The sequence below is a fragment of the Oryctolagus cuniculus genome, chromosome 16, assembly GCF_964237555.1.
Source record: "Oryctolagus cuniculus chromosome 16, mOryCun1.1, whole genome shotgun sequence".
Taxonomy (NCBI): Eukaryota; Metazoa; Chordata; class Mammalia; order Lagomorpha; family Leporidae; genus Oryctolagus; species Oryctolagus cuniculus.
In genome coordinates this window covers 48,661,581-48,685,437 of record NC_091447.1, presented here as the reverse complement: position 1 = coordinate 48,685,437, position 23,857 = coordinate 48,661,581, and positions in this window count along the sequence as shown.

Below are 23,857 nucleotides of genomic sequence, written 5' to 3'. Positions count from 1 at the left end.
GCTTTCATACACCCTGTGTGACCTCATGCCCCTATCTGGCCACATCTGTGCACCCACCGGCCAATCAGACTAATTGACCACTCTCTTTTGGAAATGAATTAAAGGTCTGGAACACAGTGGGCCCAGACTGTTTGTTTGTTTGTTTTTGGCCTGTCTCCCTTTTGCCCTGGGCTGGCTTGCTGCCCCTCTGCCTCCAGGGCACATGGCCTTTGGGCCACCCACCCCATGCTTCCTGGCCTGCATGCTCCTGGTACTTGGTATGAATTCAGATTTCTCTCTCTCTCTTAGGTAGGGCCCTCACTCTCCTATGCCTTTCTCTCACTAAGTGAAAAGCTTAAAAACTTATGCTGCCTTGTTCCTTTGTGCCAGTATTCAGAATTCTTCTCTTAATATTAGGCAAGAACCCACCTAGGCTTATTAATATTGGGAATTTATTAATAAACTTAGGATTCGCAGGTCAGTGCTGCAGACCCTGTTGGCCCTCCCCAAGCTGAAAAAGCCCTTCACTCTGCCCAGCTTCCAAAGTAACCAACACCATGAGGGTATAGCCTAGGATCACTAACGTTGCAGGCAGAGCTGTAAATTTGCTTTTAGAGATGCCACCTATTTCATACTCACCTATTCAGACCAGCCCTCCTCCCAGGTCAGCTAGGTAGATTTCTTCCGTAAGGAGGCTCAGACCTCCCTTATAACGTCTCTTCCAGTAACCCACATCAAGAGATAGATGGGTCTGTACCTCACATATACCTGGCTAGGCCTCCAGGACCACCTGATTATTATCAAGCCAAGCCCCTCTTGTCAGTTTCTGTTTGGCTCTCAGTGGGAAAACTTCCTTGTGGTTTGGACATCACCTTTTCTAGGTCCTCTAACAATGCTCTGTCCTTTTTTTTTTTTTTTTTGGACCCCTTGTATTGAATCTGCTTGTTAGATCTATTTCCTCAAAAGTTGAAGCAGTGAAATTCTAGAGGGCCATGGGCATGAAACCGCAAATGGAGAGAGTTTCTGTGAGATGGCACCTTCTGCTGGAACCCTGTCTCAACCATGGGTCCTACTGCAACCCTACTGAGCTTGAGTCAATCAGAGCAGTCCTGACCCTAACCCGACAGCAGCCAGGGTTTCCAGAAGCAGAGGGAGGAAAGGAGGGAACCCCTGACTAGAAGCAGGCCAGCCCAACTCCACCCCACCAGCATCTACGCTAAGAAAAACAGTAGTGTTCTGGTGCACCCCCGGGGCCCCCTAACTGGACATGAACTTGTCCTCTTGCTCTCCTATACCCCCTTTGTCCTTCTTATTTTGGCCATCTTTTCCACCATGGCCAGTGTTTCTAATTTCTCCTTTTATCCTCAAAATCCTAGTGCTCCTATTCCCACCGTGTCTAATTAACGTATTTCAAAAGTCCTCATAGGAGCGAATGACTGCTATATCCCAAGCCGTCACACAGAAACACCACAAGCACATATTTCCTAAACACATGTTCTTTGAGCATGAAATAAATCCTCACTCCTTCACTCAGAACCATGTGCTTTTCTTCAAAGCACAATGGGAACTAGCTGTCTATCTGTAAGGAAAACAAATACACAAGAAATAAAAATAAAAATGTTATTAGCAATTTTCACACTAAAAGCAAAAGGCATTTTTACTACGAAGAGTTAAGAAAAAACATTCTATACTAATGATTGATGTGACTAAAATGTACACAAAGTCCATCAAATACTCTGCCTGTGTTTAAGATAATATTCTGAGTGGTTTACATTTGCCCTACAACTTAACCATATGAGATAGGTAATATTTTTATCCTCGTTATTAGATAAGAAACTTCATGCTGAAAGTAGATGGCTGCCTGGATTTCTAGGAAATAATGCATATATTCAGTAAACACTCTGACAAGGGGATATGCATCAGCTGTATATACAATGTACATGGACAGTACAATGGCTTACATGTGCTTAATATAACTTAAAACTGAAGACTGTTTTTGGAAAGACTACAGTTCCTCTTAACCTCTGAGTCGAGTAAGGTAACACTGTTGCATTGTAGTTCATATGTTGGGAAAAAACATTATTTCACTTCTTATAAGCATATTACTGACCTAGGTAGTGTCAATGAATCAATTCAGCTTCAATACTATTCTCTACACAGGAATATGACATTGTAATGTGTCAATGAATCAATTCAGCTTTAATACTTTTCTCTACACAGGAATATGACATTGTAATGTGTTTATAGAAATACTGCATGCAATTAATATAAATTAAAGTGGCATACATGTAAATTTTATGTGGTGATTAAGGTGAAAGTTCATTATCATTTTCATTAGGTGAAAAATTAATTTTATACTTTGTAAAGTAACTACAGACACATCTTCAAATTTAAAATACATGCTTGTAATTGATGCAGAACTAAGTGAAGAAGTAGGAGCATTACAAAAACAGTTAAAAAGGAAAAAAAGATTGGAGCAAAGTATATTACAAGCTTGATAACAAATGTCTATTTCAATTCAACATAGAATAAAAGGAAGTTATTTATTGTGTAAAAAATACTAAGAAATGCCAAGTAAATAAATTTTACAAAAAATTGAAATGCACATTCACCTGCCCAACTTATCACATATTTTTAAAATTTCCTCAAACAGAACTAAGTTAGTAACCATAGTAAGAATTAAGTCTAAAAGTTTCAGTAATTATAGAAATTTTCCAAAGAAATTATGACTACAGAAAACATTTTACAAAAGTAAAAGATTTTCAATTAAGTCACCAGATTGTAACATATAATATAGAAAAATTGACTCAAAATGTGAAAGTTTTTTTTTAACCTTAGATGAATCACACAAAATTCTTATAACCCACATGGCTTAATTAATATGTTAGGGTACTTTCAAACAATGTGCAATTTCAAAAAATTGCAAACAATTCTCAATTTACAGGCTAAAAAACTGAACCTGTAACAGATAATTTTGAATCATTTACATCTGTCAAAGAAGAATCATAGCTAAATATGAACAGTTTATTTCTATCATGACAGATGGTGTTCTAGCTACATTATTTCAAAATCTGGATTTATCATAATTTTACAAGAGACTGATGTTTTCTGTATTGCTTTGTTCAAGGATTTGATAAATATTAAAAATATTTGTGCTCAATTTTCTAAAGTAGATTGTATAAAAATGTTTATATTCACAGATATTTATGTGTGTATGTGTATAAATGCTATAAATAATTCCCAATAGATAAAATTCCCATGTATTATATAATAAAGGTAATGATTTTGAGTTCTGAGTTTCATAAAGATTCACTGTTTGTCTTCAAGAATTCCTAAATGCTCAGCATATTCAATGAAGCAAGACAAAAAAAAATCACAGTGCAATTTAACTTTCTCATCAATATCACACTATCGTATAAGTGAGTTATTTTTGAAGTTCCAAAGAAATTTTATTGATGACTTAGAGAACTACATTAATTTCCATTGAAAATAGTTTCTCATTTAAAAACAATGCTTTAAACATATTTCCAGCATTAACCAATTTGCAAAAAATTTTAGTCATTGAAATTATACCAGTTAATTATCAAATTACCAGATATTTTTGATAAGTACTTACTTAGAATTGATAAATTTTGAATTTCTTAGTAATTTATAAAATAATTCATTGAACTGTGGTAATTGGCCCAGTTGTACTGGAATGTACTGGAATGGTGCTTTGTCCCACACATGCCTCCCCTGGACTATAAACAAGCTTGAAGCCCAAGCAGCTTGTAACTGAAGAATCTCATCTGTACCTATGCAACTGAGTCTCAGCCAATCCCAGGCAGAAGGCTGCTAAATTATGCCAAAATATATCCAACAACAGACCCATCAGACGAGTCATCTCTGGACATCACTTCCTCTCATTCTGTGATCTTTGCTCTGAAATGTTGCCTTGCTCTAGCAACTTTTTCTGGCTGAAGTAAACTTTGTTAAACTGAATTAATCTGTTTTTCTTTGGATATATCTTTTTAAGCCAACAATGCTGAGTTGAGATGGCTGTAGTATTTTTAATTTGGAAAGATTTATTTTTGAAAGTAATATGAGTGTCAATATTAAAAAGTAGAAAATTTTTTGTGGTTGATTTCCTTATTTGCTTTGATCAATCTGGGTAGATAAATTTTTTTTCAATTGTCAAGTTTTTGACATTTGAAAACATTTCAAGGAAAAATATGTTCAAATTGAGATGTGTTATAGATAAAAGTATTTATTAGATATAAAAACATATTGCCATAAACAGATGTAAGGATCTCATTGATAACTTTATGCTGATTGCATATTATGGTATAAAATAATATTGTCATATTGTTAAATAATATTTTCAGCTTTACCAAGCTACAATAGGTAAGTAAATTTTGCCTATAATTAAGGTGTACAACATGATTTTCTACCTATTTTTAATTTATTTTAGAGGCAAAGAGGCAGACGGAGAAGGATACAAACAGAGAAATCCCATCTGCTGGCAAACTCCCCTGGATGCTCTCAACAGCTAGGACTGGGCCAAGACCAGAGCCAGGAGAGGAGAACGCAGCCTCTTGTTACTTTAACAGTAACCCAGTTACTGGAGTCATCACCACTGCCTCCCAGGATACACATCGGCAGGAAGCTGTAGTCAAGGGCCAGAGACAGGAATCAAATCCCAGCAATTGGGTATGACAGATGCATTATTAACTGCGTTGTTAAGTGCCAGCTCCTGATATATTTTATCTCTATGAATTTGAATTACTCTCCTGCAGTCTTAAAAATGAAAAAAACTATGCCCATGTATTTATTTATTTATTTATGCCTATTGCATAACACAGACATTGGATTTTTCCATTTTATTGAGATATACTTGACAAAAACACATGTTTAAAGTATGTAACATGACACTTTCATATACATATGCACCATCATGATCAGCACAACCAAGTTAGCGTGTCCATCACTTCACATAGTTAAGACTGTGTGTGAGATGAAACTACTGAGTATCAATTCCCTTGGTGAATGTCAAGTATGCAATACAGTATTATTAACTATAGTTACCATGCTGTATATTAAATCTTCAGAAGTTATTCATCTCATATAATTCAACCTTTGTATCCTTTGATAAATATCTTCAAACTTGGGTGGCCACCTGCAGTGTTGCCTTCCCATATGAGCACTGGTTCAAGACCCACATGTTCCACTTCTGATCCAGCTCTCTGCCACAGCCCAGAAAAGCAGTAGAGGATGGCTTAAGCACTTGGGCCCCTGCACCCTCGTGGGACACATGGAAGAAGCTCCTGGCTCCTGGTTTTGACCTCACTCAGTGCTGGCCATTGTGACCACCGGGGGAGTGAGTAAGCAGATAGAAGATCTGTCTCTCCCTACCTCTGTACTCTAACTTTCAAATATCCACAACACTGACAACACCGGATCCCAAGAAGGTTTCTCATCCAATGCTGGGGGAATGCGAAGTGCACAGCCACTCTGGAAAGCAGTTTCTTCCAAAAGTAAACACTCTCTTACCACATGTTCCAGCAGATCCAGATCTTTTTTTTTACCCGGTGAAGTTAAAAGCTTATCTCAACACAAGAACCTGCCCACAGATATTTATAGCAGCTTTATTCATAATTGCCAAAACATGGGAGGAATGGAGCTGGTCTTCAGTAGTTGAATCTATTGTTGGTAGTCCAGACAATATGCTCTTATTCAGCACTAGCGAGATGTGAGCAGTAAGTTAGGCAAAGACAGGGAGGAAACTTATTAAACGCTCACTTCAGTACTATTAAGTAGATGATGTCAATCCGCCCAGGCTGCGTTCTAACTGCATTACATTCCGAAAAGAACAAAACTATGGAGGCTGTAAAATAAATAACTAAAAATTACTGCTTGCCAAGAGCTGTGGGGGAGAGAAGGATGTGTAGACAAAGCATAGCCGACTTTTAGGGCAGTGAAATTTCTCTGGGTGATATGATGGATATGTGTCGTTACGCACCTACCCAAATCGATAGAATGTCCAATTCAAAGAATGATTTCTAACAAGGCGTCCACTCAGCTGCATTAAATGCTGCGATTCTGGAGAGGGATAGGATAATGTGGAAGGCTGTATATGTGTGTGGGCGCAGGGGTGTATGGGCAACCTTTGTGCCTTCTGCTCTGTTTACCTGAGAATCAAACCTGCTCTCTGGAAGTCTTTTTTTTTTTTTTTTAAGCAAGATACTCTCTTTCTCTGAAATTTGTTAGAAACTCTTTTTCCTGCATTTTGTCTTTGGACTTGCCAAATGAAGTAACATTCCTTGGGAGTTGTGTGATATTCCAGTTAAGCCTATTGCAAGCTCCTTGCAGAAAAGATGACAAAAGTTCAACAATTTAGACTTTCACAATGTTAGCTCTTTGGAATAATAAGTAGTGTCTTCAAATTTAGTCAATCATAAAATCTTCTACAAATATGTTGTATGTATTTCAAGTGATCATTCAGACATGAAACTTTACGATTACCACTACTATTAGCAGCTGATGGACTATGAATAAAGTGCATGTAGAGCATAAGCTTACTGCCATCTTTACTTCATTTATTCACCAAACCCTTCACACTAGTATTCGAAAGAGGTAATTAACAACCCTTTTAGCCACTGCACGATAATAAAACCTGTGCAGGGTGTGTGCGTGTTCCTGTCTGCATAATAAACCACATGGACTAATTTGTCCCTGCACTCGAGCCTACGTCACAAATTCCACTGGAGAATGAATTTCTAAATGATATTCTTGTCTGTCAATTGGAATCAAGTTCTTTACTTCAAGAAAACTGTTGATTATTTAGATAGTTTTCCTCTTGTTCTTCAACTCCATACAGGCAACATACATATCAGTACAATAAACTTTCAGAAATAGTATGCATTTCAACCCAAAGAAAATGCATCCTGGGGCAAGCACTTGGTACAGTGGTTAAGATACTGCTTGAAAGACCTGCAGCCCAAATTGGAGTGTTTGGGTTCAAGTCTCAGCTCAGCTCCTGACTGATTCCATATTCTTGTTAATGCATACTCTAGGAGGCAGGAAATGATAGCTCCAATACTTAGGTCACTGCTACCCTTGTAGGAGCCCTGGATTAAGTTCCTGGCTCCTGGAGCTGGTGTTTTAGCTCCGCAAGTTACCCACCAGCTGGGATGCCTATGTCCCACAGTGGAGTGACTATTTGAGTACTGGCTACTGTTTCTGATCCAGCTTCCTGCTAAGGCACCTAGGAAGGCAATCAGTGATGGTCCAAGGAATTTTGTTCCTGTCACCCATGTGGGAGACCCAGATGGAGTTCCCAGCTCCTGGATTTGGCCTGGCCCAGCCTCAGCTGTTGTAGACATTTGAGGAATGACCCAGCAGATGGGAGATCTCTCTCTCTCTCTCCCTCTCCCTCTCCCTCTCCCTCTCCCTCTCCCTCTCCCTCTCCCTCTACCTCTCCAACATAATTTTTTTTTCAAACAATGTATCCTCTTTCTCTAGACATTACTCTAAGGAGTAACGCGGAGTTATAAATTTATCAACTTTCTTAAGTTCTCTAAAAGGTGTAACTCATTCTGTATTTGTGATTAAAGACTATCTAGTGTCTTTGGAACTATAACTGAAGTAGTTATAAGCTAATGATAGCATGACTATGACTATTTTAAAAGTGTTCATGTAGTACTGTAATAAATAGAAAAGGTTCCTTATAATTATTTTTGCTTTGTTGTTTAAAAATGATTCATTTCATGCATTTTACCTGCATATCTTGGTGTCAAAGGAGCTGATTTTGTATTATATTGAATTAAAGTTTTGTGTCTGTGGCCTTTTCTCTCCATTTATTGCTTGGTTTCTTGCATCAACAAGAAGTGATGAAGTTTAATTACTTTCATGAAAATGAACTTTCAAGCATTATTATTTTACACAAGTTTCAGTGGCAAAATCATGTTAGAATGACCCACAAAAGCTTACCACCTCATAGTACGTACAGCATGCAAAGGAATAGAAGGGAATTCATACTTATTAGAACAACATCAGCCTTATTAGAACTTATTAGAACAACATCGTGGAAGAGAAAACTGATTATCCTCCTGATTTGTTCGTTCTCCCCATGCTCTATGGGGCCACTACTTCTATATAATTCTCCAACTTCCTATTGACCACTCAAAATACAGCAATTACTTTCCCAGATAACACATAATGGTGACTTAAATGTAATCAAGTAAAACTCCTAGAATGTAGGATTCTTAAAACAATGAAACATACCATATATTAAATGTCAGATAAAATAGGAAAGCAGGTTCTTCTGCTTGATTTGGGTGCAGGTGTTCCAGGAAATTCGGGAAGGAGCCAGCTGGGGAGGAAACGGAACAATTTGCTCATGACTTGAAACGGTGTTTTCTCTCTCTCTCTCATCTGATTCATGTATTTCTGATATCCAATAACTAAAACATAATACCAAATTAGCATTACCAGAACTTGACAGTTTTAGAGAGGGAGAGAATATGCCTTGTAATGCTTAGTGAGTGTGTATATAGAGGGAGAGAGAAAGAATGCTCAATAGCAAGTCCTGAACAAATATTGAGGAAATAGTCTTTGGAGTCAGACAGACATGGATACTAAATTTATCTCAAATATTTACCAGTTTTGTGACTTAGACAACTTATTTCACTGCAGCACCATTTTCCATAAAAATTTCATAGATTTTTACAAAGATTAAGAAATATACTTAAAGAACTTAGTATAAAATTTGGCTAGTAGATGTTAAATCCACATTTATTTCATCATTACTACTGTTATTATTTTTTTTTTTTTGACAGGCAGAGTGGACAGTGAGAGACAGACAGAGAGAAAGGTCTTCCTTTGCCATTGGTTCACCCTCCAATGGCCGCCGCGGCCAGAGCGCTATGGCCGGTGCACCGAGCTGATCTGATGGCAGGAGCCAGGTACTTATCCTGGTCTCCCATGGGGTGTAGGGCCCAAGTGCTTGGACCATCCTCCACTGCACTTCCTGGCCACAGCAGAGAGCTGGCCTGGAAGAGGGGCAACTGGGACAGAATCCGGCACCCTGACTGGGACTAGAACCCAGTGTGTCGGCGCCACAAGGCAGAAATTAGCCTAGTGAGCCGCGGCGCCGGCCTACTACTGTTATTATTGTTAGTTCTCTGATCCCTAATAACCACCATTGGTAGGCACTCAGTGGATGTTAGTTTTTATTATTACTGCCACTGTTGTACTATTATTCTGTCTTCCTCTCATGCTACAGAAACAGAATCAATTCTGCCCTGTGGCATTCTTATTATTCTTCCTAAGAGGATGGCATTTCCAGTCTGAGAGCACTAACTCTATCTGTTGCACTTGGGGTAAGGGGAGAGGAAGCAGGCATTACCTGAGGTTCATACATCAAAGATCATATTGGTGGCAACAGCAAATTAAAGTGTTAAACATCTGCTTTGCTCCCTCACAGCCTTATCTAAAATGGCTTGAAAAGGCTTCAACTGGGAAAGGGGAATGAGCCCTCTTCCAAAAACTTTCAGAATGAAGTTGGAAACCTTAAAAATGTGTGCTAGCTTCAACATAGAGCCGATTTTTGAGTAAAGTTGAAAACGACAAAAATCCCAATAAACTTTGCTGCAGCTGAATTTGATCTGGAGCAGCTAAGACCTTCCCTAGAATGCATTATGATTCTAGGAATTAGCCTAGATGAAGCAAGCAAAGGACAAAGAATATCACTTCAAAACAAAGATTAATTTGCCCACAGAATTCTTATTAAATAGTAAAAGACTTTTGGAGATACACTTGCCATTTGATTTTCTTGGTAAGGCACACAGATGTTAGCTTGATTAAATCACTATCTGATTTATTGTCATCTTTGAGTGTTCATTCAAAACTCTTCAGGGGCAGGTGTTACACCCGTGATTAAGGTGCTGGTTAGAATGCCAGCATCCCATATCGGAGTCCCTGGGTTTCAGTGGCAGTTTTCCCATCAATCCCAGCTTCCTGGTAATGCATAACCTGGGAGGTTGTGGTGATGGCTCAAGTAGATGAGTCCTGGCCACTTATTTGGGACTTCCTGTCTCCCAGCCCCAACCATTGAGGGTAGTCAAGGAATTAACCAGTTGACAGGAGTTTTCTGTTTCTCAAATAACAACAAAAAGCAATCGTTCATGAACTGAAATAATTAGGTATGAATAAGAAAAAAATAAAAGGAAAGAAGAACAGAAAATAGGGTTGCTGAGATAAATAAATGAAAACTGAGGCTATTTATTTGAGAGGTAGAGTTAGAGAAAGAGGGAGAGACAGAAAGGTCTTCCATCTGCTGGTTCACTCCCCAGATGGCTGCAACTGCGGGAGCTAAGCTGATCTGAAGGCAGGAACTACTTCTGGGTCTCCCACATGGCTGCCAGGACTCAGGCATGTGGGCCATCTTCTTCTGCTTTCCCAGGCCACAGCAGAGAGCTGAATGGAAGAGGAGCAGCCGAGTCTAGAACCGGCACCCATATGGGATGCTGGCACTGCAGCACTACACCACAGTGCTGGGCCCAAAGACAGAGCTTCTTGATGATATTTCATCCCCCATTTTTCTTCACTCATCCGAAAGAACAGACAATGCCCATTATAGTAAAAAGGAGGAAAATGCTGAGGCATGACACACAAAGTAAGGTAAAAGAAACCCGAGTAAACATGTAAAGTTAAAGATGGAGAAGGGGAGGGGGAGGGGGGTGGGGGAAGAGGAATGTTAGACCTGTAGAACGGAGGGAACTCAGACCCTAACTACAATAACAAAGGAAATGGGGGAGAATATCTCAGACAAGAGCAAAGGAGAGCTAATTAAGATAGCAGCATAAAAAATCAAGGGACAGACCAGCGCCTTGGCTCACTATGCTAATTCTCCACTTGTGGCACCGGCACCCCGGGGTTCTAGTCCCGGCTGGGGCACCAGTTCTGTCCTGGTTACTCCTCTTCCAGTCCAGCTCTCTGCTGTGGCCCGGGAGTGCAGTGGAGGATGGCCCAAGTGCTTGGGCCCTGCATCCACATGGGAGACCAGGAGGAAGCACCTGGCTCCTGGCTTCGGATCAGCGCAGCATGCCGGCTGTAGCAGCCATTTGGGGGGTGAACCAACAGAAGAAAGACCTTTTTCTCTCTCTCTCTAATTCTGCCTGTCAAAAAAAAAAAAAATCAAGAGGCAGCAAGACATTCTGAGGAATAAAGAAATGATGGTGAAAACAATAAAGCTCAAAAGAATCACAACAAATCCCTGCCAGAAAACAGCAAAAAAAGATTCAGAGGGGACAGGTGGATCTAGAACACGTTTTTCTTAAAATGGACTTAACAAAAAACTACAAATAGTCAACTACCAAATAGTAAATTCCCAAGCTACAAGGAGTAAAAACTTTTCAGATAACAACCAGGGTCAGAGAAGGGCAAGTACTCCACAGAACAAAGTCAAGCCTACAATTCCTAACCATTGGTTGTTTTTCAAAAAGTATGTCAACTGAGGCCAGCATTGTGGCATAGTGGGTAAAGCCACTGTCTGCAACACTGGCATACATTTGAGCGCTGGTTTGAGTCCCAGCTGCTCCACTTGTGGTCCAGCTCCCTGCTAATGTGCCTGAGAAAGCAATGGAAGATGGCCCAAGTACTCAGGCCCCTGTATTCTTGTTGGGGACCAGGAAGAAGCTCAGGACTACTGAGCCTGGCCCAGCCCTGGTCGTTTCAGTCATTTGGGGTGAACCAATGGATAGAAGATGTTTCTCTATCTCTCCTTCTAACTCTTTGAAATAAATATATTTTTTTAAGTGTGTGAACTCTTCTGTGAATTTAAGTTCCCAAGCCATGGGTGTTGCCAAGCCAACTTTTTACAGAATCACACAATACGAGACAAAAGATATCCCAGACTTGGGATCAGCATTGTGGCAGAGCAGGTTAAGTCCACTTGTGACGCCAGCATCCCATATCAATGCATGGGTTTGAGTCATGACTGCTCTACTTTCAGTCCAGCTCCCTGCTAGTGCACCTGGGAAAGCAGAATATAGTCCAATTACTTAGGCCCACAGCACTCTCCTTGGAAGGCTGGATGAAGTCACAGGCTCCTGGCTATGACTTGGCCCAGCCCCCGCCATTGTAGCAGCTACTTGAGGAGTGAACAAGCAGATGGAAGATGTGATCAGTATCTCTCTCTCTCTGAATCAAACTGCTTTTCAAATAAATAAACCTTTTTAAAAATGTCCCAGACTTACCAAAGGGTCAAATAAACCAACTCTTCCTCCTTGGACTCAAGAAGGCGAGGACAGTGTCATCCATGTAGTGATCAGGATACAAATGAATAGATGGTATGTCTCTTCAATTGAAAGGAAGCTCAAATTGAATATTGTATTTAGGAAAAATATGTAGAGCTCAAGAAACACTTGAAAACACATTATAGAGACTCTCTTAAGACAGGAACAGGAGTGCAGGCACTATGGCACAGTGAGTAAAGCCACCACCTGCAGTGCCAGCATCCCATATGGGTGCCAATTCTAGTCCTGGCTGCTCCACTTCCCATCCAGCTTTCTGCTGTGGCCTGGGAAAGCAGAAGATGGCTCAGGTCCTTGGCCTCCTGCACCCACATGGGAGACCCAGAAGAAGCTCCTGGCTTCAGATTCGCAGACAGAAGACCCCTCTCTCTTTTTCTTTCTCTCTCTCTGCCTCTCAAATAAATAAATCTTAAAAAAAAAAAAATAAGAACAGAGCTAAGGATAAGCAAAATGATAACGAATCAGAGGGACCCAAGCTGGAATCCTGGTTCTGCCACTTATCTGAGGAATGATGTTGAGCAAGGAGCTCAACCCCTCTGTGCCTCAGTTTATACAACCATAAAATGGAAATTATAAAGCTGTTCTAAAGGCTAAATAGTATGTTGATTATCAATAACAGCACAGTGCTTGAGATATAGTAAATATTCAACAGCTTTTGTCATAGTTGTTATAGGTAAAAACAGAGCAAATGCTTACAAATAATGGTAGCAGATGTGAGATAACTAAGACTTTTCATCCAGACTTTTTAAATCTCTAATACTGTCTCAGTGAGCACCTCATGGTTACACAATCTAACTAACTTCACTACAAAGTCTGCAGGTCTCACTCAACCTTCCATTCCTCATCAAGGCAGTTGCTAGGAATGGCCCTGAACAAGGTTTACCAAGTTGAGTTACCAGGCTAGGAACACAGTGGAATGAGTGAAGCCACAGAGCTAAGACCTTCATTAAGGGGAGAGGTGGTGCCTCCTACGAGAAGGTCGGCTGCCATCCGCTATAGCCCTGATTGCACGCTTGAATCTGAGGTCAACTTTGTCACATCTGTCAAAAACTTAGCCAGAATCCCAAGTGAAATTTCCCGATTTTTGCATGTTGGCAATTATTTTAAATTATTCAGAGAAAGCTGCTCGATCTAAAATATCAAGATATGTAAAACACTGGGTTAATCATCATCATCTACTTGGGATGGTTCCAGAGGGATTTCCATTTACCAGCAAGTGTGTGCACCAAATGAAATGGGATTTGTATACTAGTGATGTCTCCAAAGAAAGACCCAAAGGAAAACACCTTTTGGACAGTGCCCTTCCTGGCTCTGTAACCATCTGACTTTATCTAATTTAAACTTCACCTTCCCTAAAACCTTGGAATAATTCACATTATGAAGATGATGATGAACTGATTCAGAGGAGGTAGATGACCTCCTTATAATAGCTTTTACTATTGTTGCTGTATTATTTATGTACTAATTTTCCCGATTGATTATATCTCATAAAGGTACATTAACATCACAAGCTAAATTAAGGTTGATGTTCAGGAAAATTAAGTGAAGTTATATATAGCTTAGACAAATAAATTACACCTTTATGAAAGCTTTCTAGTAGGCAAAATATAACACACATTTTTATGACAGAGTACCTACAAGCAAAAAACAGGAAACTTCTTAAGAACTTTTTCTTTTGGAATCTCACGGCACAATCATTGTCACTCAAGGAGCTTCATAAAATTATTTCTTAAGACCTATGTACAAACTTTTGATATTTTACTGTCCTGAGACAAAGAAAGGACTCATCCATCAGCAATCTATTTGTTGATGAAGAAAAGACAGGCTTCTCTTTTAGGACAATGTTACATACTCATTAAAAGCTATGCTTTTAAAAAATATCTGTTTCCACAATCATAATAATAAGAGAAAAAACACATGTATTTATATTAACACTGACATTTAAATTTTTCTCTAAATTCCTTTCCAAATTTAAGTTCTTCTAATAGGAGCCTAATAGGAACAGAAATATCATTAAGTGGTAATGGGATCATATCTCTTTCCTACAGTAGCCATCAAATGCTAAGAAACATTTTAATAATGTCACAAAATATCAATATATTAATATAATTAAGGGAATATGTACATTCTCTTTCAAGTGAAAGTCTTCTGACATTTTATTTCACCAAGAGAATGGAGCTGGCAATTAATCTATCATCATAGTATCTAAATTCCAATTTGCCACAATACCATATGACCTTAAAATGCGTAATAGCACTGTCCTTCTAAAGGTAATACATGTGTGCTTTGATAAAAATAGGAACCCAAGTATTGTACGGAACACCCCTTCTTCCATTCATTACCATTTCCCAGACAGGTCAAGTAGCCTCAGGGCGAAATAACTCATTTTAGGTCACCAAGCTCATAATTCCCAGTTCCTGGTTGTCAAAGCAGGAAGAATCGTCACACCTTCCAGATAACATAAAGCAGTATTTTCAAGCATTAGGAATCTGACAAAGATCCAAACCAACCTTTTCATTACTGCAGTTGAATTTAATGACACCCCACTTCTAATTGGCTCTTTCAAACCCAGGATTTACACTACGTGACTCTGATGTCTTTCTCTACTTAACTTTTATCCCTTTACCACAGCTCATTAGTCAGGGAAGAGAGAAGATAGGAGACACAAATTAAATGGTTTCATGGTTGGCCCTTTAGGCAAGATACACATTCATGCTCTCTAGAGAATTATCTAGACCCCAGAGGTCAACAGTTCTGTCTTACTTGCTTTCCATTCTACATAATGTGTATTTTTCCTACTGTCCTTGAAAATTCTTCTTTGGATAAACATTATAGGATTTTTCTCTAATTACATACTCAGAGAAAAACAGTTGGCAAACATACAAAAGCACAAATTAAAAAATTACCACTGCAAAATCTGGGTATATCTATCTTTTTTCTAGCAAGTAAAAATACACATATATTTAAAATTACTGTATACCATACATATCAGGGTCTTCAGCATTTTGTCAACTTCGGCACTATATTCTATAGCACAAACTTTAATAGCTAAAATTATTTTACTGTGTGGCTTTTCTGTCATTTACGAAATAACATTAAAGCCTTTTCCATATGTTTGCTCCTAAAAGTAAACTGCACAGTGCAGTTTTGCAGATATATCCTCTTATGCATGTGTTTTCTTATAAATTACATGTATTATAAATTCAATCAAAAAATTTTTTATTTGATTGTCAAAATACAAGTTTTTGTTTTTTGTAGTTCTGTTGCTTTCTGCTCCTTGTAGCATTGTGAAAGGGCTAATTTCCAAAAAGTCTAGCAAACAGATTTTTTGGTTAATTCATTGGTGAAAAATTGCATCTCCTGGAGCTGGCACTGTGGCATCATAGGCTAAGCTTCAGCCTCTGGCACCGGCATTCCATACTAGCACAGGCTTGAGCCCGGCTGCTCCACTTCCAATCTGCCGCTCTGTTCTCCTGGGAAAGCAGTAAAAGATGGCCCAAGTGCTTGGGCCCCTGCACCCACATGGGAGACCCAAAAGAAGCTCCAGGCTCCTGGCTTTGGATCAGCTCAGCTCTTGCCATTGCAGCCATTTGGAGAGTGAACCAGTGGATGCAAGACCTTTCTCTGTCTTTCCCTCTCTCTGTCTGTAACTCTATCTCTCAAACAAATAAATGTAATCCTAAAAAAGAAAATCCATCTCCTAAAGTCATTTTCTTAGAGTAAAAACAAAGAATTAATCTACACTACAAAAACTCTACAATGAATTTTATAGGCAAAGGAAAACCATGTTAGATAGAAACCTAATTTTGTGAGAAGGAATAAACAGCACACACAAAAAAGTAAGTTGTTCACTGAAGAGTGGAAGCCTTTGAAATTATCATTCCTCTACCTACAAATCTGTCTACTTATCTCCTGAAAGTAATATAAACTAGAAAAATAAGTTTTTCATAAGATTTACAAGTAAAATGTTTGTCAATTTAAAATGCATTCTTATAAAATTTTTTTATAAAAAACTATTTGAAAGGCAGAGTTTACAGAGAGAGGAAGAGAAGGATCTCACATCTGCTGGTTCAATTCCCAAATGGCAAAAACAGACAAGGGCTGGATGGATGTGAAGCCAGGAGCTGCTATCTGGGTGTCCCGTGTGGGAGGCAGGGTCATCTGCTGCAGCTTTCCTAGGCACATTAGCGAGGAGCTGGCTAGAAACTGGAGCAGCTGGGACTCCAACTAGCACTTATATGGGATGCCAACAAAAGCAGCCCCTAAAAATTTCTTACATGGCTCCTGAGTAGAATTTTTTCATTCCAAGAAATTACATATGCATATTTTTCTTTGAATAAAAGTTTATTATGACATCATTTAATACACTTTAATGCCTTTTTGAACAAATTTGCTTTATAATTAAAATATTCAGCAAATAAAATAAAGGAATAAAAAAGTTGATTCAATATAAGATGTAACTAGACCTCAAAAACATTTGTTCCATTTGGTTATTGACTCTTTTTTAACTTTTATTAAATACATATAAATTTCCAAAATACAACTTTTGGATTATGGTGGCTTTTTCCCCCCATAACCATCCTCCCACCTGCAATCCTCCCATCTCCCACTCTCTCTCCCATCTCATTCTTCATCAATATTCATTTTCAATTCTCTTTATATACAGAAGATCAGTTTAGTATATATTAAGTAAATATTTCAACAGTTTGCACCCACATAAAAACACAAAGTATAAATTGCTGTTTGAGTAGTAGTTTTACTGTTAATTCACATACTACAACACATTAAGAACAGAGATCCTACATGGGGAGTAAGTGCACAATGACTCCTGTTTTTGCTTTAACAATTGACACTTTTGTTTATGGCTTCAGTAATCACCCTAGGCACTTGTCATGAGCTTCCAAGGCTATGGAAGCCTCTTGAGTTCACCAACTCTGATCAAAGTGGAAGTTCTCTCCTCCCTTCAGAGAAAGGTACCACCTTCTTTGATGGCCCATTTTTTCCACTGGGCTCTCACTTGCAGAGAGCTTTCATTTACGTCATTTTTTTTTTTTTGCCAGAGTATCTTGGCTTTCCATGCCTGAAATACTCTCATGGGCTTTTCAGCTGGATCCAAATGCCTTAAGGGCTGATTCTGAGGCCAGAGTGCTGTTTAGGATACCTGCCATTCTATTCTCTCCTTTTTAATTTCATCACTTAGTATTAGCAGACACTAGTCTTGTTTATGTGATCCCTTTGACACTTAATCCTATCATTATGATCAATTATGAATTGAAACTGATCACTTTGACTAGTGAGATGGCATTTGTACATGCTACTTTGATGGGATTGAATTAGAATCTCCTGGCACATTTCTAACTCTACCATTAGGGGTAAGTACAAGTGAGCATGTGCCAAACTGTACCTCTCCTCCCTCTCTTATTCCAACTCTTATATTTAACAGGGATCACTTTTCAGTTAAATTTCAGCACCTAAGAATAATTGTGTGTTAATTAAAAAGTTCAACCAATGGTATTAATTAGGGCAAAAAAAAACTAAAAGGAATAAAGTAGAAAAGTGTTCCTGGACACTCAGGACAAGGGCTGATCAAGTCATTGTTTCTCATAGTGTCCATTTCACTTCAACAGGTTTCCTTTTTGGTACACAGTTAGTTGTCACCAATCAGGGAGAACATATGATATTTGTCCCTCTGGGACTGGCTTATTTCACTCAGCATGATGGTTTCCAGATTTCACCATTTTGTTGCAAATGACTTGATTTCATTGTTTTTTACTGCTGTATAGTATTCTATAGAGTACATGTCCCATAATTTCTTTATCCAGTCTTCTGTTGATGGGCATTTAGGTTGATTCAGGGTCTTAGCAATTGTGAATTGAGCTGCAATAAACATTAAGGTGCAGACAGCTTTTTTGTTTGCCAATTTAATTTCCTTTGGGTAAATTCCAAGGAGTGGGATGGCTGGGATGTATGGTAGGGTTATATTCAGGTTTCTGAGGAATCACCAGACTGACTTCCATAGTGGCTTAACCAGTTTGCATTCCCACCAACAGTGGGTTAGTGTCCCTTTTTCCCCCATATCCTCACCAGCATCTGTTATCAGTTGATTTCTTTATGTGAGCCATTCTAACCGGGATGAGGTGAAATCTCATTGTGGTTTTGATTTGCATTTCCCTGACGGCTAGTGATCCTGAACATTTTTTCATGTGTCTGTTGGCCATTTGGATTTCCTCTTTTGATAAAAGTCTATTGAGGTCCTCAGCCCATCTCTTAAGTGGGTTGTTTGTTTTGATGTTGTGGAGTTTTTTAATCTCTTTGTAAATTCTGGTTATCAACCCTTTATCTGTTGCATAGTTTGCAAATATTTTTTCCCATTCTGTTGGTTGTCTCTTCACTTTCCTGACTGTTTCTTTTGCAGCACAGAAACTTCTCAATTTGATGTAATCCTAAATGTTAATTTTGGTTTTGACTGCCTGTGCCTCTGGAGTCTTTTCCAAGAAGTATTTTACTGTGCTTATATCTTGCAGGGTTTCTCCAATGTTCTCTCATAATTTGGTGGTGTCGGGTCATAGATTTATGTCTTTAATCTATGTTGAGTGGATTTTTGTGTAAGGTGAGAGGTAGGGGTCTTGCTTCATGCTTCTGCACATGGAAATCCAGTTTTCCCAGCAGCATTTGTTGAATAGACTGTCCTTTACTCTTTAAAGAAACATCCCTCATAATAGAAATAGGAATGACTGAAATGACATGTAACTTAAGAATATTGTACATGAGTGCTCAGAGGAGCATCACACACTGATAACATTTGATCGTCCTTTATTGCCAGGCGGTGGAGAGCGGGCTCCTCCCCTAAAGAACTCTCAACCCTGAAGCTCAAAGCAACAGGGTTTATAAAGGCAAAAAACACAAGAAGGGGAGGGGGAGTACATGGTTGCTAGGGTCAAGCTGAAATAAGGCCTATGGGAAACTACTATCAGTGACAATCTTGACAAAAGACAAATTTCGATCTTAACATTGACCCAGGTGCAGCCTGGTTTAAGCTTGAGTGGTCATTCTGGGGGTTCCTGTGCTTTGCCAAGTGTGATGTAGTGGACTGCTATAGTCTGAGTGTTTTAGGTCATGGTTTCAGACCCGTCTCTCCTGGGAGGGTGCCTTCTCAAGATGGAGTCTCAGATGCTCCAAAACGGGGTCCCTATTGTCAAGGGGTTACTTTGAAGGTAATATATATTCACTCGACCTCAGAAAAGCAAACAAGGAAGATGGAGCAGACATTGCTAGGATACAGCCTGCGACACCCTCATTTCATATGGAAGTGCTGGGTTCATGTCTCAACTCCACATCCGATTCCAGTTTCCTTCTAATGCATACATCCCCCTGAGAAACAGCAAGTGACAGTCTCATAATTAGGTCCCTGGCACACATCTGAGGAGACCCAGATAGGGTTTTTTTTTTTTTTTTTTTGACAGGCAGAGTGGACAGTGAGAGAGAGAGACAGAGAGAGAAAGGTCTTCCTTTGCCGCTGGTTCACCCTCCAATGGCCGCCGCTGCAGCCGGCGCACCGCGCTGATCCTGGCAGGAGCCAGGAGCCAGGTGCTTTTCCTGGTCTCCCATGGGGTGCAGGGCCCAAGCACCTGGGCCATCCTCCACTGCACTCCCTGGCCATAGCAGAGAGCTGGCCTGGAAGAGGGGCAACCGGGACAGAATCCGGCGCCCCAACCGGGACTAGAACCCGGTATGCCGGCGCCGCAAGGTGGAGGATTAGCCTATTGAGCCACGGCGCCGGCTCAGATAGGGTTTCTTGCTCCCAGAGTTGATCTGGCCCAGACCTTGCTGTTTAAGTCATTCATGGGTTAAAAGATCCCTTTCTCTCTTTTTCTACCCTCCTCTCCCTCATCTCTGCCATTCAGGTAACATTTAAAATGTTGTACCTGTAATGTTTTTAAATGAAATATCTAAAACTGATGTACAAGGAACAGATGGGACAAAAATAAAGAAATCAGATCCCAATATGGTAGGAGTCACAAATTCAGTCATGTTGATAATGATTTTTTTTAAAATGCATCCATTAAAGCAGAATAAAAAGACCCAACTGTGCTTATTCACAAAAATGAACAATCTGAAGAAATAGTTTATGTCTAAATTTTTAGATGGTGTGGATATCTTAACCACCAAAGATTTCTTCATACCCTAAATTGTAAACTTGTTTATGAAAAAATGAGGAGTTCACATATGTGCTTATGTAATGTCTACTGTAAGATTTCCTGATCAGTAAGAACTTTAAAAAGAAAAACTATTGCCCCAATTTGTTAAATGGGTTATTATTCTAAATTCTAGTGTCAAATGTTAATAGAGAAGGAGATTTCTCATGACAGGTAATATCACACTTACGAACAAAATGAATTCAGTGGTAAAATTTATTTAGCTCTGTGTAATTTTGTTTTGCTGACAATGCATGTTTCATTTGTTTCAAATAAAAAATTTTAAATGAGTCATAGAAACTGCAAAGTTTAATGTAAAATATCAACTGTAATAAATGCTATTTCAATAGATTATATGGTTTCTCTTTTCAACAGATGTTGTTGGGTGTGCCAATACCTGCACACAGCCAGGACTCAGTACAACATTTTCTGAATGAATGACATCTTACAACTGCTTAGAAAATACTAGTGTTTACAACTTGGTCTGTTTGGTACCACTTTCTCTTGCCTCAGGCTCCTGAGAAAAGGATCACTGTTGTGACTACAAAACTTGATATTCCACTTTTTAAATTTTTCTAGATCTAATTTGGAGCTTTTAAAACTAAACATGGCTAAAAATATTCGTATTCTCTGTTGTTTTAATTTTTATTTATTTGAAATGCAGAGGGAGAGATCGATCTTCCATCTACTGGTTCACTCTCCAAATGCCTGCAAGAACCAGGGCTGAGCCAGGGTGAAGTTGGACCTTAAACTCGACCTGGGTCTCCCTGGTGAGTGGCAGGGACCCAACTGTCAGCACATACTTGCTGCTGCTTGGAGGGCATGTGAGCAGGAGGCTGGTGAGAAGCACTCAGGACTCAGTCTGGGCAACCCCATGTGAAAACAGGTGTCCCAAGCAGCAGTGCAACCGCTGTACCAGAAGTCCCATTCCTGCCTGCTTTTTTAGCTAAAAGAATAGTAGCAGTAATTTTCATTCCATCCTACTGAGAGGAGTTACAGGTTAATAGGCAGTTGGATCATGTCCCAGCTGGAATGAGTAAGGGGCAAGGTTCCTTTAAGAGTGGAAAGTGCTGGCTTCTTCCCCGAGGCTGCCCTTGGAGACACTCAGTCTGATCAGGAAAGCAGTCTAGACGAGTTACTAACCCCTGCCTCCTGACTGTCTGCTCTTCTGGCCTCCGGATGAGTGTGGATTTAACCAACTTCTCAAAAGAGGGGCCAATCAGAAATCAAAGAGCCAGTATGCAAGCTTCCTTCTCAATTCCTCCTTGGAGTCCGGGCTCCTGACCACGGCAGCAGGAAGTCTCCTGCTTGCAATAAACGTCTTCTTTGCTCACGGTCCCTGCACACAAGGAAGTCTTCCATGAGACAAGAACGGATATCATCTTCATCATTCCGCAATGATACTTTTAAGTACAGATACAGATTTTTGCTTCCATATTGCTTACAATTTTAAAGCCTTAGAAATAATCCTAATGCCCTTTGATCAGTGTCTAGTTAAATACATTTTCATTAAGCAATACAGGAGAACATTTGTAGCCATGAAAAAAAAAAAAAAAAAAAAACAAGGAAGACCTTTACTTGCAATCAAAGATGGATAACAATGTGCAAATGGACCCTACCTGGACTACTTGATAGCTACAGCAATACAGGAGACAAAGGCTCTCAAAACAATAGGCATTAAGGTGAGCTTCCTGCTTGGAGAGTGTTCCCATTTAATGACCCAGGGACATAAAAATCCAGGCAGTACCTGGCCACACACTTAAGACAGAGGTAGGAGTCCAGAGGAGCAAAGGAAACCGGAGTCTACAGACCTCAGTACGGTAATGCAGAGAGAAGGGTTACACACCTGGGCACCCACCTGCCCTCCAGACTATGTAACCACTCCCCTTTGGAAAGCATGTAAAAGGCAAGAAATGCCCCCAAAGTTGCGCTCTGCCTTTGCTTCGCTACCCGTGTAAACTGCTAGTAGCTGCCCATAACCAAATGCTTGCTGCACGTGGCCCCTGGCCTGCTCTCTACTGGGCATGGCCCCAACTTAATTCCCAGACTTCCTTTCCACTTTAGCGAGAGCCTTCACTCTCCTATGCATTTCTCTCACTGAATAAAAAGCCTAAAAACTTAGCCATGTCATCCAGTCTGAGCCAGTATTCAGAATTCTCTGAATTTGTGGCAAGAACCGACACAGCTTATTAATTTCATAAATATTAATAAGCACATCGGTTTCATTAACAATGGTCTTATCCCTGTAGTGTGAAACCATGAATTCCAGACCAACAGAATAATATTTCAACAGTTACATCTAACAAAGCTTAAAGCAATAGCATCAAAGATCATCTGCAAACATCGTTGCAGATAACTGTATCCCAGATCGAAGTTCAACAATATTTTTAGAAGTAGATTCCTCAAAAGCTAACTTTCCCAAGTTTGGGGCCTGCCGTGGGGCATGCAAGGAATGGGAGAAACACAACCAATAATGAGGGGAGTCATCAGTCACTTGGAAATGAGCCAGAAATAACAGACGATGGGATCAGCAGACAAAGACATAAACGCTGTTATCGTAACTCCACTCCTTATGTTCAGGGAACTGGGGAAGACTCAGCAACTTTCCTAAAATAAAGACAGGGGAAATGTGGAGAGAACCAGATTGAACTAAGGTAGATAAAAATGAGAATGATTGAGATGAAAATGCTCTAGATGGTTTTCGTAACGGATTAAAGATTGCAGAAGAAAATACTGAACTGAAAGACATCATAATAAAATTATCCAAAATGAAACACAAAGAGAAAAAAGCATCTCGAAAAAAATAAATGCATGATTTGCAAGAGAACTTTAAGCAGTTAAAATCTATTTTGAATTACAGCCTCCTAACAGTGGAAAGATCAGCAATTTTTCCAAGAAATCATTGCCAACTTTCTTCAAATGGTATAAAAATTATCATCACATGGATGACCAAATCTCAACACATAAAAAGCACAAAAATATGAAGAAAATGAGAAAAGGCCATACTGTAACCAAAATTGTTCAAATCAATAATAACACTTATTATAAACAAGTCAGAAAAGGTCGTGCACAAGATTAAGGACAAACCTGATGGATTTCTCATCAGAAAAAGCAATGCAGGCTAGAAAATCATGGAACATTTGAAGCTTCCAAAAAGGGACAAAGTGGTCCCTGTGCAGTTCTTGAACCAGAGAAAACACTTAACAAAGGCAAAATAAAGACTTTTTTACACATACAAAAGCTAAAGGAATTCATCACTAGCATGTTGACATCTCAAACAGTAAAGGAAATTTTTCAGGCAGGGAAAAAAAAAAAACTATGGCATATTTTAAAACCTGAGTCATTACAAATGAAGGAGCAACATCAAAAGTGGTATATACATGATTAAAT